This window comes from Sarcophilus harrisii, chromosome 1 (genome assembly GCF_902635505.1).
Source record: "Sarcophilus harrisii chromosome 1, mSarHar1.11, whole genome shotgun sequence".
Lineage (NCBI taxonomy): Eukaryota > Metazoa > Chordata > Mammalia > Dasyuromorphia > Dasyuridae > Sarcophilus > Sarcophilus harrisii.
This window is the reverse complement of record NC_045426.1, coordinates 618,792,602-618,807,411: the sequence shown is the minus strand read 5'-3', so window position 1 is coordinate 618,807,411 and position 14,810 is coordinate 618,792,602.

Genomic DNA, 14,810 nt, shown 5'->3' with positions numbered 1-14,810 from the left:
AATATATAATATATGATAAGTTCATTAAAGAACTATATATGTTGTAGTAGGGTAGGGTGGGGAATGATGTTGAACAAAATCTTCTTTTAAAAAATATATTTTTTTAATTAGGAAAAAATATCTTTTTTCTCTCCCCTTTCTATTTTAGGGAAGGACTCAGCCCAATCATCCCTCATTTTTCCAGACTGAACTAACCTGGAGTACTTCCCCCTCAATCCCATTTTCTCTTTTGAAGGAGTGTTTTTTAAAATAACAGCTTTTTATCTTTGAAATATATGTAAAGATAGTTTTCAACATTCATCCTTATAAAACGTATTCCAAATTTTTTCTCTCTCCTTTACCCCCCCTAGATTGCAAGTAATCCAATCTATATTGAACGTGTACACTTCTATATATATTTCCACATTTATCATGCTGCACAGAAAAAATCAGATCAAAAAGGGAAAAAATGAGAAAGAAAACACAATGCAAACAACCAACCACAAAAAAAGGTGAAAATACTATGTTGTGATCCACATTCAGTATTCGTGGTCCTTTTTCTGGATGCAGATGGTTCTCTCCATCACAAGTCTATTGGAATTGGCCTGAATCACTTCTTTGTTGAAAAGAGCAGTTGATCATCTTGTTTCTGTGTACAATGTTCTCTTGGTTCTACTCACTTCACTTAGCATCAGTTCATATGATTCTCTCCAGGCCTTTGTGAAATCATCCTGCTCATTGTTTCTTATAGAACAATAATATTCCATGACATTCCTGTACCATATTTTATTCAGCCATTCTCCAGCTGATGGGTATTCACTCATTTTCCAGTTCCCTATCACTACAAAAAGGGTTGCAGCAAATATTTTTGCACATGTGAGTCTTTTTGAGGGAGTTTAATTTTAATGTTTTATTTTTTCCAATTACATGTAAAAACAATTTTTAACTTACATTTTTAAAAAAAATTTAATAGCCTTTTATTTACAGGTTATATGCATGGGTAACTTTACAGCATTAACAATTGCCAAACCTCTTGTTCCAATTTTTCACCTCTTACCCCCCCACCCCCTCCCCTAGATGGCAGGATGACCAGTAGATTTAACTTACATTTTTAAAAACAATTTTAAGTTTCAAATTCTATCCTACCCTTCCTTCTCTCCCTGATTATCGAGAAGGCAGGGAATTTGATAAAAATTATGTATGTGTGTGTGTATATATATATATATATATATATATATATATATACAGTCATGCAAAATATGTTTCAATATTAGTCATGTTGTGAAAAAAAATTATTGACCAAAACCCCCCCTCCCCAAGAAAAATAAAGTAAAAAACCAATATGCTTCAATATGCATTCAGATTCTACCAGTTCCTTCTCTGGAGATGGATAACATTTTTTATCAGAGGTCCTTCAGAAGTGCCTTGAATTTTGTATTGCTGAGAATAGTTAAGTCATTCATAGTTGATCATTATATATTATTGCTGTTGCTGTGGACAATATTCTGCTAGTTCTGCTCATTTCACTTTGCATATAGTACAATAATATTCCATCACAATCATATACCATAACTTGTTCAGCCAATCCTCAATTAGTGGGCTTCCCCTCAATTTCCAATTCACTGCTATTACAGAAAGAGCTACTGTAAGTATTTTTTGTTCAAATAGGTCTTTTGTTTTTCTTTCTTTCTTTTAATCTTTTGGAGATATAGATCTAGTAGTGGTATTGTTGGATCAAAGAGTATGCATAGTTTTATAGCTCTTTGGGCATCGTTTTAAATTGGTCTCCAGAATGGGTGAATCAGTTCACAATTTCATCAACAGTGCATTAATGGCCCAGTTTTCCCACATTGTCTCCAACATTTGTCATTTCCCATTTCTATCATATTAGCCAATCTGATAAATGTGAGGAGGTATCTCAGAGTTGTTTTAGTTTACATTTCTCTCATCCATAGTGATTTAGAGCATTTTTCCATATGACTATAGTTTTAATTTATTCATCTGAAAATTGCCTGTTCATGTTTTTTGAGCATTTATCCGTTGGGGAATGATTCCAACCCTCCTTTTCAACTCCTCCTTCCTTCTTCAACTATTTTCCTTCCATTGGAAGGGAAGCCCTTGAGAGCAGAGACTATCTTTTTGCTTGTACTTGTATCTCTAGAGTTTAGCATAGTGCTTGGCACACAGTAAATCCAAGTATTTGTTTACTGACCTGGGGAGTAATTTCTTTGAAATATCATTGAAGATTCTCTTAATATCACCTGACTCTACTTTATTGAAGCATATAAAATGAGAGCTATTCTTTAGGAAGAGTTTGGCAATAAAAGAAAAAAAAACACACAAAACAAGATTTCTAGTCTATGGTATCATTGGTCACATACAGAGCAGAAATGTTTTGTTTTCTTTTTTTCCTTAAGAAGTTAAATCTACCATTTGTCTTGTTAGATTTTTCTGCAGTCAGGCAATCTCTTTAGGAAATTGTTTTTTAGAAGGCAAATTGCTTAAAATATCATTAAAATTATAGATCCATTACAGTCATTTGAAGGAACTAGGGATGTTGAGCCTGGGAAAAAAATACAACTTAGGGGGAATACATTGTTGTTGTTGTTGATGATAGTGGTGATAACATCACATAATAGCTCACATTTAAACTGTGATCTTAAGGTCTGTGAAACTCTTCTTTCCTCACAAGAATATTTGTCTACACACATTTTTAGAACTGTCAGTGGGCTATTGGAAAAAGAGTCCATAAACTCAGTGGAATCCAAGAGAGCCAGGTTTATTTCCTGGATTGATGACTTGGATAGCTTACTTTATCTCCCTTAACCTCTGTTTTTATAGTTCTAAAATGGGAATAATACTCCTTACAGGAATTTCTTAACCTCTCGGGATTGTTATGATGAAAACACGTTGCAAACTTTAAAATATTACAAAAATGTGGGCCATCATTAATTTGTGAATGAGGGAGGATTTTCTCTGTGTGACTTCTTAGGACAAGGACTGAATTAATTCAATATAAGGAAACCATCTAATAGTAAAAGGAAACTGCTTCTGGAAGTCATGAGTTCCCAGTCACTCAGATTGTTTGGGCAGAGTCTGGATGACCATTTGTTTGGCAGCTACATGGCATGGTAAATGGACTGCTGGGTTTGATTCAAGAAGACTGAAATTCAAATCCAATCTTAGACATTCATTAATTATGTGGGCAAGTACATAATGAGATATAATGCCTGCTTTAGTTTCCTCAACAGTAAAACAGGGATTAATAATAGCATTTTGGATGTTGTGAGGATGAAATGTGATACAATTTGTAAAGCACTTTGCAAACATTAAAGCAATATTTTAAATGATAGCTTGGAGTAGGAGTAGGAGTAGCAGTTGGATTAGCAATTGTTGAGATCCCTTCCAACACATTACCAGGTGATTGGGGTGGATGAAGAAAGAAATGAATGCAGGGAAAAGTAGTTCTTTTTTTCCTTCTAATTTTTCATTAAATTTTTTTGAGGGGTCTGGACATCAGAATGAGGAGGTCTTGGGGTGAAAACTCCTTCTACTTATGTACATTTTCTTAGATGAAAAAAATTTCAGAAAAACCTGTTAAGACTTGCATGAACTGATGCAAAATGAAGTGAGCTGAACTAGAGCAATATATACAATTACAACAATATAATAAGGACAAAATACCTTTGAAAGACTTTAGAATATTGATCAATGCAATGATTAACCATATTTCCAGAGGACTGATGATAAAGCAGGCTATTCAGCTCCTGACAGAGAGGTGAGAGATTCAGGGTACATAACGAGATACATTTTTTAGATGTGACCAATGTGGGATTTGTTTTGCTTGACTATATATATTTATTATAGGTATTTTGGTTTTTCTTGCTTTTTTCTTCTTCCAATGTGAGGGAGAGAATAGAGGAGGGAAGGGGAGAGGAGAGAGAAGAGAGAGAAAGAAAAGAGGAAGAGGAGAAAAAAAAGAAGAGAGAGAAGAAAAAAGAATAGAGAGAGGAAAGAGAAAAGAGAGGAGAGGAAAAGAGAGAGAAAGAGAAACTGGGATGTGTGAGGGAAATCAAGTTGATAGATTTTATTGTTTCAGGAAATTATGAGATAAAGAGGACTTTATGGCTCAGGAGAAGGGGAAAAAAGATTAATTAATATTTCACAATAAAGTGATGTCTCTTGAAAGAAAGCATTGGTTTTTATCTCAGGATTTTATTTGTGTCTTAGCTTTTATTCTTTTTGTTAAGTGTCTAGCCTTGCAAAAAGCACTAGACAATGAACTGTAGCAAAACCCCTGGGTTTAAAGTCAAAGGACCTGGGTTCAAATGTCACCTGTGCTAAGTATTTAGTACTTGTGTGACCTTTCACTTAATCTTTCCTAGCCATCTTTTCCTTATTTGTCCGATGTGAATAATAATTTCTCAGCTATCTCACAGAACTAACTTGTGAACAAATGATGTGATCTATATAAAGTGCTATATAAAAGTCAACTATCATTGTCTTCAGGAATTAATTCATGTTAGTAACTTGACTAGTTACCTTGGCATTGCAGGCTTTCTTGGTCATTAATTTATAAGGACTGTGGCATGGTGTTTTTTATTAAGGATCAAAGTCCTGCAGGCAGGTCCTAGATTGGTATTAGATTGTGTACTACATAAAACAGTGGTTTAGAAATCAGAAAACCCAGCTTCTAAGATGGGCTTCACCATTTAAGAGTTATGTGATTCTATTTGAAATCACTGAATCTCTTTTGAGTCTCAATTTATTTGTCTATAAAATGGGGGTGATGGTTTGAGATAAAAGGAAAAGGTACAAGATAAAGCCTTTAAATAGTTTGGAACTAGATAGACCCTTAAGAAAGGGGAGGTGGGAAAAAGATAAGACAAGGGACTTGAAATGGTATATTCAACTGACCTTAGGGATCTGATGTTCTAGATATAGCTGGCAAGAGAGGATGGGTGTTGTGGTGAATAGATAAAAAGGGAAGGAGTGGGAGAAAATGGCCTGCAGTTCACATCAAAATATTTTGCCTAAGGACTTAAAGATATTTGATTTGGAGAAAACTGAGTGGAAGCAGGAATGCTGCCTTCAAATATTTAAAAAGCTGTTATATAGGACAGGTGTTCTACATGAAATTCCACCAGTAGAGATCTCAAAATTTTCAGAACTCACAAACCAACTGTTTTAAAGGAGCAAAGGAAGTCCTTAGGACTGCTCCTTTTGATTAATTCAGAGAAAGGTGTTCATACCTCATAAAGTGATCTAGTGGAGAAATCAAGAAACCTTTTTAAGAATCTAATAGATGTCAGAATAAGGGAATCTTAAAGTTAACACATCATGTTTATAATTCTGTATTTTCTGGGCTAGGAAATTGGTAAAAAAAAAAAAAAGAAAAGAAAAGAAAAGAAAAGAAAAGAAAAGAAAGAAAAAGAAAAATCAACTCCCCTATAGAAAACAAAGAGGACATTTTATTGTTTTCCTTCTGCCCGGGAATTCCATTTTCTCCCTCCTCCAAACTATTCTTAACACCACTTCACAAATCCTCCTATGTATAAATCTGGTCATGCTACTCCTCTGCTCAGAATCCTTCAATAGATTTGGATTGCACACACAATAAGGCTCATATTTTTTGGCCTGGCACTCAAGATTTCACCATTTAGCCTTATACAGCTCCCACCCTAAGTCTCTTTGGTATTTCAGACTTTTCCCTTTCACTTACCATATGCTCCAGGCAAACTAGACTACTCTCAATCCTCTTTATACACCTCACCCTTTCCTGCCATTGGGGTTTGCTCAAATGCCTTAAATTCTTCTATGATCCTCTATGCCTACTGAATTTTTCACTCATATTTTAAAGTCTGACTTAAATGCTCCATTCTCTCTGAAATCCTTTTCTACTTTAATCAAACTAATAATATTTCCCTATTGGACTCCATGTGATACTACTTTTTATGTTCCTTAAAAAAATTCAATTTTATTTTATTTTCCAGAAAATTTTTATTCTCTACACCTCCTTCTGCATTCCCCACTGAATAAGCAAAAACCCCCAAATCTCTGTTATAAATATGTATAGTAAAGCAAAACAAGTTCTCACATCTGCATTGATCATCTAAAAAGATAACAGCACTAAGTCTATTTCTATCAGTAGTTGGGTAGCATGTTTCCTTCATAATGTAATGCTGGAGAGACTGAGGCAATATAAAGATTAAAGAGTATTTAATAATATGTTAAATGGGAGAGATTTACTGGGACCAAATGGATCCATGGTTTGGTCCCAGGGCTAAATGAGACTATCAGTCTCCAAGAATCCAGCAAACAATGTGAGTTCTCAATGACCTATATATACATGGCTCAGACTCAGGGGGTAGATTGAGGCAGGGGCAGAGATTGGGTACTGAGAGCAGAACAGGACTCTGACAAGGTGGGGTGAGCCTCTGGAGATTGGGGAGGTGGGGGAGGCATCTTAATAAGACAGTATCTTACATACCCATAGATAGCCTGGGATGGGGAGAGACATTCTGATATTCTAAAACATAAGATCTTTTACCCTTATCAAATATTCTGATAAAGAGGGAGGGGAGGTTTTTCAGGACTGAGCTTTGAGCTGATAATTATAAACTGAAGCAGAACAATTAGAGAAACTGAGTCAGGACAATAAAAGAGAACTGTGGCATAACAATAAGTCCTGTAGAATTCTAGTTGGTCATTGTGTAATTACATTTATAATGTATTCTGTTATATTATACTTTGTGTTATGTGGTTATTTGTGTACATATCAAATTCTTTGATAGTTTGAAAGCTTCATGAGAGCAAAGACCTCATCTTTTCTTCAGTCTAGTTCCAGTCAAAATTCAGCTCAAATATTTCTACAGCATAAACAGAAACACGAGATAACGGTAAAACACTTTGCAAGTCTTAATGCGCTACCTAAGGATTAATTATTATTCCACAAGAAGCCTTTCCTGGGCTCACACTGCAGCTTATGCTCACCCCCATGAATTTATATTTATTTTGTCTATGCTTTTATACAGTGTATGACTTTCCCACAGAATGTAAACTCCTTAAAGGCAGGGACTTTTTATTTTTTGCCCTCAGTTTTTAGCACAAACATTCGGCACATAGTAGTTGCTTAATTAATTGCATGTGCTCTGTACATTTAATAAATTTAATTAATTTTAATTTAATTTAATTTTAATAAATTTAATAAATATTCATGTTGAATTGTTCCTGAAACGCATTTATTAAGTCATATTATTAGTCAAACTTATTTATTAAGTCATATTATTAGTCAAACTTATTTATTAAGTCATATTATTAGTCAAACTTATTTATTAAGTCATATTATTAGTCAAACGCATTTATTAAGTCATATTATTAGTCAAACGCATTTATTAAGCTCCTAGAGTGTGCAGGTTGGAAGACAAAGAAAGTGGAAAGCAAGCTCCCGTTCCAAAGCTCTCTTTCTCATTTAAGGCGCACGCACAGCAGTTAATACCCAGTGAAGGGGCCTGTTCACTGAGGTAGAGGCCGGGGAGAGAAGGGTGAAACTTTCTGGGTTCACCTCCGTAGGAGTATGTCTCCCTGCGACCCCTTTAAGAAGAGGAGGGGTAGCGAAGGAACCGAAGGGAGGGTCCGCCCTCCTCGTAAAGCGCCAGCCTCTCCGCCCTCGCCTAGCGCTAGCTCAGCCCGACCACCTGTCTCCGGCAGCCGCCTCGCCCCGCCCCTTTTCTAACGGGGAGGGGAGAGGAAGGGAGGCGGAGAAAAAGCCGGCGGACAATTTACCTTGTGGGGCGTGGCGCATGCGCAGGCCGGACAGGTCCCCGGCGTCCTCACTTCCTGGCATTCCCCCTTCCCTCCCCCTTCCCCTGTACATCCGGGTCACTTGCCCTCTCCGGTCGTAGCTGCCGTTTGCTGCCGTCTCCGCCGCCGCCTGGCTCGTCGCCGCTCCGCTACAGGGGCAGGTGCGGAAGGCTCTAGGTCCCGGCCGCCGCCGCTTCCCCCGCTCCCGCCCCGGGGCTCCCCCTAGCGCCGCAGAAGAGTCGCCTCCTCCTCGTCCTCCTCCTCCTCGTCCTCCTCCTCCTCCTCCTTCGCCGCCGCTCCGGGGGGAGGAGGCGAGTGGAGCGGGACAGAGCAGAGCCCCGGAGGCTCTTAGGCTGCGGGTGAGTTTTTCCCTCGTGAGATTATTTTCCCCCCTCTTCTTTCCGTTCGCCCCTCCCCCCCAGCCCATGGCGCCCCCCACTCGGTCCCCGCCTCTCCCTCTCTCCGGCCCCCAGCGCCTTCCATAAGGCTGCCCAGAGCCCACGCCGCCTGTGCTCCGTAACCCCCCCACCTCCCTTCCTCTACCTCCCGTCCCCCCGGCGCCGCCCCCTCCCTTCCCTTTTCCTCTCTCCTTTCTCCTCCATTCATTCATTCATCCATTCATCCATCGTTTTCACCCCCTCTTTCTTGCCCCCCAACTTTCTTTCCCTCCCCACCCACTGCTGTCCCCGGCTTTCCCTGAAACTCGTCTTCCTTGCCCCTGTCCCTGACCCCTTCTCTAGTTTTCCCTCCCTCCCACGTGGACTCCCCCTCACTTTTCCCCTCACCCCGCTTCCAGTCCTGCGTAGGTAGGTCTTACCTTCCTAGCCCTCCGAGGCTTCTTCCTCCCGCTAGATTTTGTCTCTCCGGTGCTGGCTCACCAGACACCTCTGAACCCTCCTCCCCCCCCTCCGTCACCGCTTGCCCCCTTTAGGCGCCCCCCAACCCCGGGCCCTGCGTGTCATTCTTTTCCTGCCGCCTTCCTTTGGGGTATAGAATTTGTCATTTTCCTTTATCACCTCCCTCCACCTGAGTTTGTCAATTTCTTCCCCTCCCCCCAATTAAATTTTTTTTTTTTCCCTTGACCTCCTCATTCTCTCATTCTGGCTTCTGATTCCCATTCAGCTAGGGTGTGGTCTTCGGGTGTTTCCAAAACATATAATTTTACTGTAATTACCAAAAACTCGTGGCAGTCAAATTCTAGTGGGGAGAGTCCATTGGTGGTTTCTTTTTTTTTTTTAAACTTTAAAAAATATCATGGATGTCCTGACCATATCACATTCCCTCTCTGGAAGATTATTTATATTTGATTGATTCTTTTCTGATTTTAAAATTGGGCAATAATAGTTTCATTGTTTTAATACTTGCTGCTGTGGTTTTTTACTCTCAATATTTCCGTGACTGATGCACAATATAACCCACCAATAGAAAATGTTTCTTTGAGACTTTTTTTTTTTTTTGTCCAGTCAGCAGCATTTGAGTGTCCACTGTATGCAGAGCACTTTTGGAATTCGTGGATATTCTCTGAACTAGAGTGCTATTCTGGATTGCTCTGCTAAGTTTTTTGTATGGAGCAATAATACCCTTAATATTAAGAACTTATATTTACTTTTCTCATTCTCCAGTTAGTTGATGAGTCCATTTACAGTTATCGTTTAAAAAAAAAAAATCTGTTAGGGAATTTATGGGGAAATGCACGTTTTTTTGGTACACTTCTACAGTTGGCAAGCTTAAATGTAAGAATAATATTTTATTCCACTCAAAGATTTCAATCAGGTGGGCTTAAATAAGTATACTTTATTATTGAAGGTAAGATTATATCGATTTAAATGAAGATAGGCTATCTTTTTGATTTTTAGTTGTGTAATGTTAGAAATAACACTTTGAGTTCAAAACTGCATGATAATTGAGGATCACATTAATAAGTATTAGTGAGCTAAATATTACATCAGTATTTATTGAATGAAATGACAGCCTTTTTTTTTTTATAACATCTGTTATAAACTGTAAGAGGAAATTCATTTTTTTGAGGCACCTGAATAATAATTGTTGATCTACATAAGTTATCCGTCAGACATTTATTAATGAATATTTAGGTAGACTGTACTGTTAAGTGTGAGAGTGCTGTGTGTAACCCAAAGTTAAATTGTTTCTCTGACCTGGAAAAACCTACAACATTTTTTTGGATGTAAAGAACAGGGAGAAAGGGGAACAGGGGCACATACACACACAAAGTAGTGATTCTATGGTTTCCTTAGTATAGGTAATCTTTCCACTGATTCTGATCAAAATTTTTCCTTGTTTTAATAGTCAGGATTACCACTGGCTAAATCTAATACAAATTAACATATAAATACATATGAGGAATATAAAGGGATCTAAGGGCATGTTGAGTGCCAAATTAAGGAAATTAATCTGAGGACTAGGTACTGAAGTTACAAACCCAAAATAAAAGTCTTTGCCCTTAAGAAGCTTATATTCTCCTAGGGAGATAACATTAGAGAACATATCTATAGACTAAGGGAATAGAAGTTTAGTATAAAGGAGCTTAAAGTGGGGAGAGGGCAATGACAATTTAAGGGTTAGGTGAGGTTTTCTAGGAATGACTTTATAAAAGAGTTGATTGATAATAGGAGGTAATCCTTGAAGTACTATGGTAAGTGAGAAGACTGAAGAGTGCATTCCAGGAATAAGAGATGTCCCCAATGATTCACTAGGATAGTGAATATAGGAAGTAGTATTTATTTTGGGGAACAGTTAGTTTGTAAAAGATGTAGTGAGAGTCAGAAAATTTTTTAGAATTAGGTTGTAGAAGATCTTAAGTGCCATTGCAGAGGATTTAATATTTTAATATGTAATTGGAACCACTGAACTTTTGAACAGAGGTCAGAACTGTATCTTGTGAAAGTTATTTTGGCAGCTTGTGTAAAAGGAGAATTAATTTAGAGAGAGGGAGATTCTGGAAGTAGGGACAACAATTAAGATACAGGTACAATAGTCCAGGGAGGAGTTGATAAGGACTTGAACATGGTTTTTATGAATGGAAATAAAAGAATGGACGAAAGAGAAAGTAATATTGAATATGAGGTTTGCATATGAGAATCCTGACTGACTTCAAAGTAATAAACTTGTAACTGGGAATATTTGGAAGGAAGAAAGTTTTTTGGGGAAGATAATGAACAGAAAAGTCTTTGTCAAGGATCCACTATATAAAAATGATGTAGTTCTTGATGTCAAATATACATGTTTTAAGGAAGAGACAAAAGATACAACATAGTGGTGACTAGAGAAAGGTATTTTGGTTTGGAGAATCGCAGGGATCATGATTAAATAACTATTGAGTAGTCAATTTGCCTTACTCTCACCTAGATTAGTTGACAGCAGTAGTTTTGATTAGTGTTCCTAGAGCCTGCAGGTGGTGCCTGTCATGGGTGGAGATGAGGGGGACAGGACAGGTGGCAAGATGTCTTTCCTACCAGGCTTTAGTTTCCTTGTGAATAACTGAATCATAGGTGAAGCATATTCCAGGACTGGCTAGGTAGCGGGCTTTTGATGAATTTATTAACTCACTCTCTTCTAGTTTCAGAATTGTGAAGGGATTAACTCATAATGATTTTTTGTTTGTTTTTTGTACTTAGTGAGTATTCATCCAGGAAGGCTATTGTCATTGTGGCACTAGTAGGCAGTGAAGAGCTACTGGAGATTTTTGAATGCAAGAGTGAGGTAGTCATAACTATGATTAGAAACTGTTAGTGCACAAGAATAATTTGTCATCAGTATGTGTAGGATAAATTGGATTCAGAAGAGACTGGAAACAGGACATTTATTAATTCTGATCCTCATTAGTTTAGATGAGAAGTAATGAGGACCTGAATTTGGGAGGACTTTATTAAGTTGTATTGCTGACAGTAGAAATGGCAAAGACAGATAATGAAATATATCACCACTGTCTTCAATAATAACATTTTTTTAAAAAACCATTCCTCTGGAGAGCTAAAATTTTTAAATGATTCTTGACTATTGATGTACATATGTTTTAACTGAGGTTCAAGAATGAATGTCAAAGTGGTCTTTTAGATAAAGAGAATTTTACTGTTTTATTTATTGAGTTCTAAATAATTAGAAAAAAAATTTTTTTTTAACAATACTGTAGCTGACTCAGTGAAAACTTCTGATTTTATAGAATGTGGTAGAATGTTTAGAATGTACCTTAGACTATAAGTTGCTGGGAAGATGCCAGATTTCTCAGATACTTAAAATGTTTGTTGACCAAAGGAATTAGTTAAGAGATGTGATATGTAAATTTATTCGATTTAAAGTTATGAAGTTATAATTTAGTTGTATTTTTCATTCAGGGCCACAGTGGAATCAGCCTAATTTACTTGATTCAGATTTTGTTTTTCTGAGCTTTCCAAGTATGAAATTCTTAATAAAAATAGATCTACCAGATCATGTTTGATGTAGTTATTTTATTTCCTGGTCCCCAGATAAATTTTTTGGTCACTGATGAATGTGATGAAAGTGAATGTAGCTAATGGAAAATAAAACAGTATGTCTTTAATTTTTTCCTCCCATTAATTTCTTATGTACCTTCTATTGCCCTGGACATTGGGGAAAATCAAAAGATGTGTATAAGTTTCATCTTCTCAAGAAATTTCTTAACAGAATTCTTTACATTTATATAGCATTTTCCAGTTACAGTGTGCTTTATTGATATTTCATTTGATCCTCAAAAACAATCTTGTGGAATCTGTAGTTTAAATAGTATTATCTCCATTTTTCATAAGTAGAAAGTGAAGTTTTTGGGGAAAAAAAAGTCTTGCCCAGTATGATATAGCTAGGAAATGTTAAGAATTTAGCTTTTGATGGAATTTTTTTTATCTTTAAAATGAAATATCTGATTCATTTGCAGGTTGAAATTGTTCTTTATTCCAGCCCTAGCATTTTCCAATTCAAGTACCTTACATGTTGTTTTATTTCCACATGTATAGTGCCACTCATTTTAAAATTAATTTTGTTTTGAAGTAGCCAATTAGGTATTAATTCAGTTGAAGAAATGATTTATGTTAGAGGAAAACAAAAGGTTTATTCACTAATTCTATTATTAATTTCCTTTTTTGGGGAGGACTTTGAGTTGGTTTAATACGAAATCTATAAAGTTTCAATATATTTTGGCTACCTTTCTTATGTCCTTTATTGAGTACTCAATTTGTAGTTCCTGGAGAGGATAGGCATTTAACTTTCCATTTGACATTTGAAAGGAAACATCACAGAGCTTGAAATTTTTTATTAGCTCTTTACTAGTACTCCAGACACTGTCATCCTGACAGTGAGGGGGAAAAAAGTTAGGTCACCATAGCATTCTAACTTCTGGAAAAAGCTTGATCTTTGCTTTTTAAGTACTTTGCAAAATGTTGAAGGTATTACACTTTGGTCTTTTTTGGGGAAAAGACTATAGAAATGTCATTAAGTTTTGTTCTGTAGCTCAGGGGCTTGAAACAATGCTATGCTACTAACAGATTGGGCATTTGAAATATGCATGTTGTCAGCATTTGTTAACAGTAAAGTGAAATGCTTTTTTATGCTGTTAACAGTTGTTAAAAGTCAGCATTAAAATCCTTAATACACAGAGCTTTGTATTTCATTCTATTCATCAAATGTAGTATTTTAATTCAATGAATTAGTGCAAATATCTGATAATATAAAAATGATAAAGCTCTGCCTTTAAATTTTCCAGTAATACCATAGAGGAGAAAATAGTGATTCTAGATCCTTAACTTAAAGTTATATAGTAAAATGTTATTTTATTGAACTATTGGTTATATTCTAGTTTTATCATACATTAGGCATTTATTACAACAATTAAGAAGCCAAGTGGTTTTTTAACAGCCTTCTTGCTGCCCAGGCTCTATGATAGACTATGGAGATACAAAGAGAAAAATGAAACAGTCTGACCTCTTGCAGGAGAAAGCTCTTGTTGGTAATAGAGACAAGGTGGTATGCCTTCCATATAATCATTTGTCAGCTTGTGAATAATCCAATTTGTGGGGATTTCCTTAAATACCTGAAGAATTTTTGAAGGTATTCCAATAGCCACTGGTAAATTACAGTCCTTCTACACCTTAAAAGGTTGTTCTAGTTGGCAAAAATTTTATTACCTGGTGTCCAAACTTTAGTGATAAAACTTTGTTGTGGTGTTAGTTAATACTAAAATTTAGAATGACTTTTTCTGTGTCATTTGGCACACTCTCCCCTCTCTGACATTTGTTGTATACTCGGGGAATTCACATTCAGTTTAATAAGTAGGGATCTTATTTATATCTAGGGGAAGGAAACAACATCTTCTGTAACCAACTAAAAATGATTTTCCAGTTATATATACACCATTACTTCATAGATAACAGAATTGATCATGTGCTGAAATGACATTTAGTATCTCTTAGCTGGTTTATTTTCCCTTTTTCTAATGTTGAAAGTAAATTTATGCAAGATGTTGACTAAATTTATTTTCAGAGTTGAATTGGTGTAAAAATGTAGTGGTAAAGACACTTCTTAACTAAGAATTGGACATGCTGTTCTCTGTCTCTAAAATGGGCTTGCTTTTTTTGTATGTCTTGCAAGAATGTAGTGAGAATAAGTGATGACATGGGAAAAACCTGTACCTGAGTAGAATATTGAAATTCTGCAAGACATGGGCTTGATTCAGCTCAGCTTTTTACTACCTCTGAAATCTTGGGTATCAGCCTGCTCAGGCCTTAGCTTCTCTTATCTGTCAAATAAGAGAGGTTTGAACAAGATGATCTCAAAGGTCTTTTCCAACTCATATCTAATGATTGCCTTCAAAAAAATAATGCTGTTACTCTTTGCTTGTCAAGTGTCTTCTGAGGGAGCTAATTTTAATATTTCTAAGCAAAGCATTAGGAAGTTGCAAACTCCTTTACCTCATCCCTCCCTTTTCTCATGCCTAAACCACATTGATTTACTCAAAAGAGATTTCTTTTGGATTATCTCTGCTACTGTTGTTACTCATT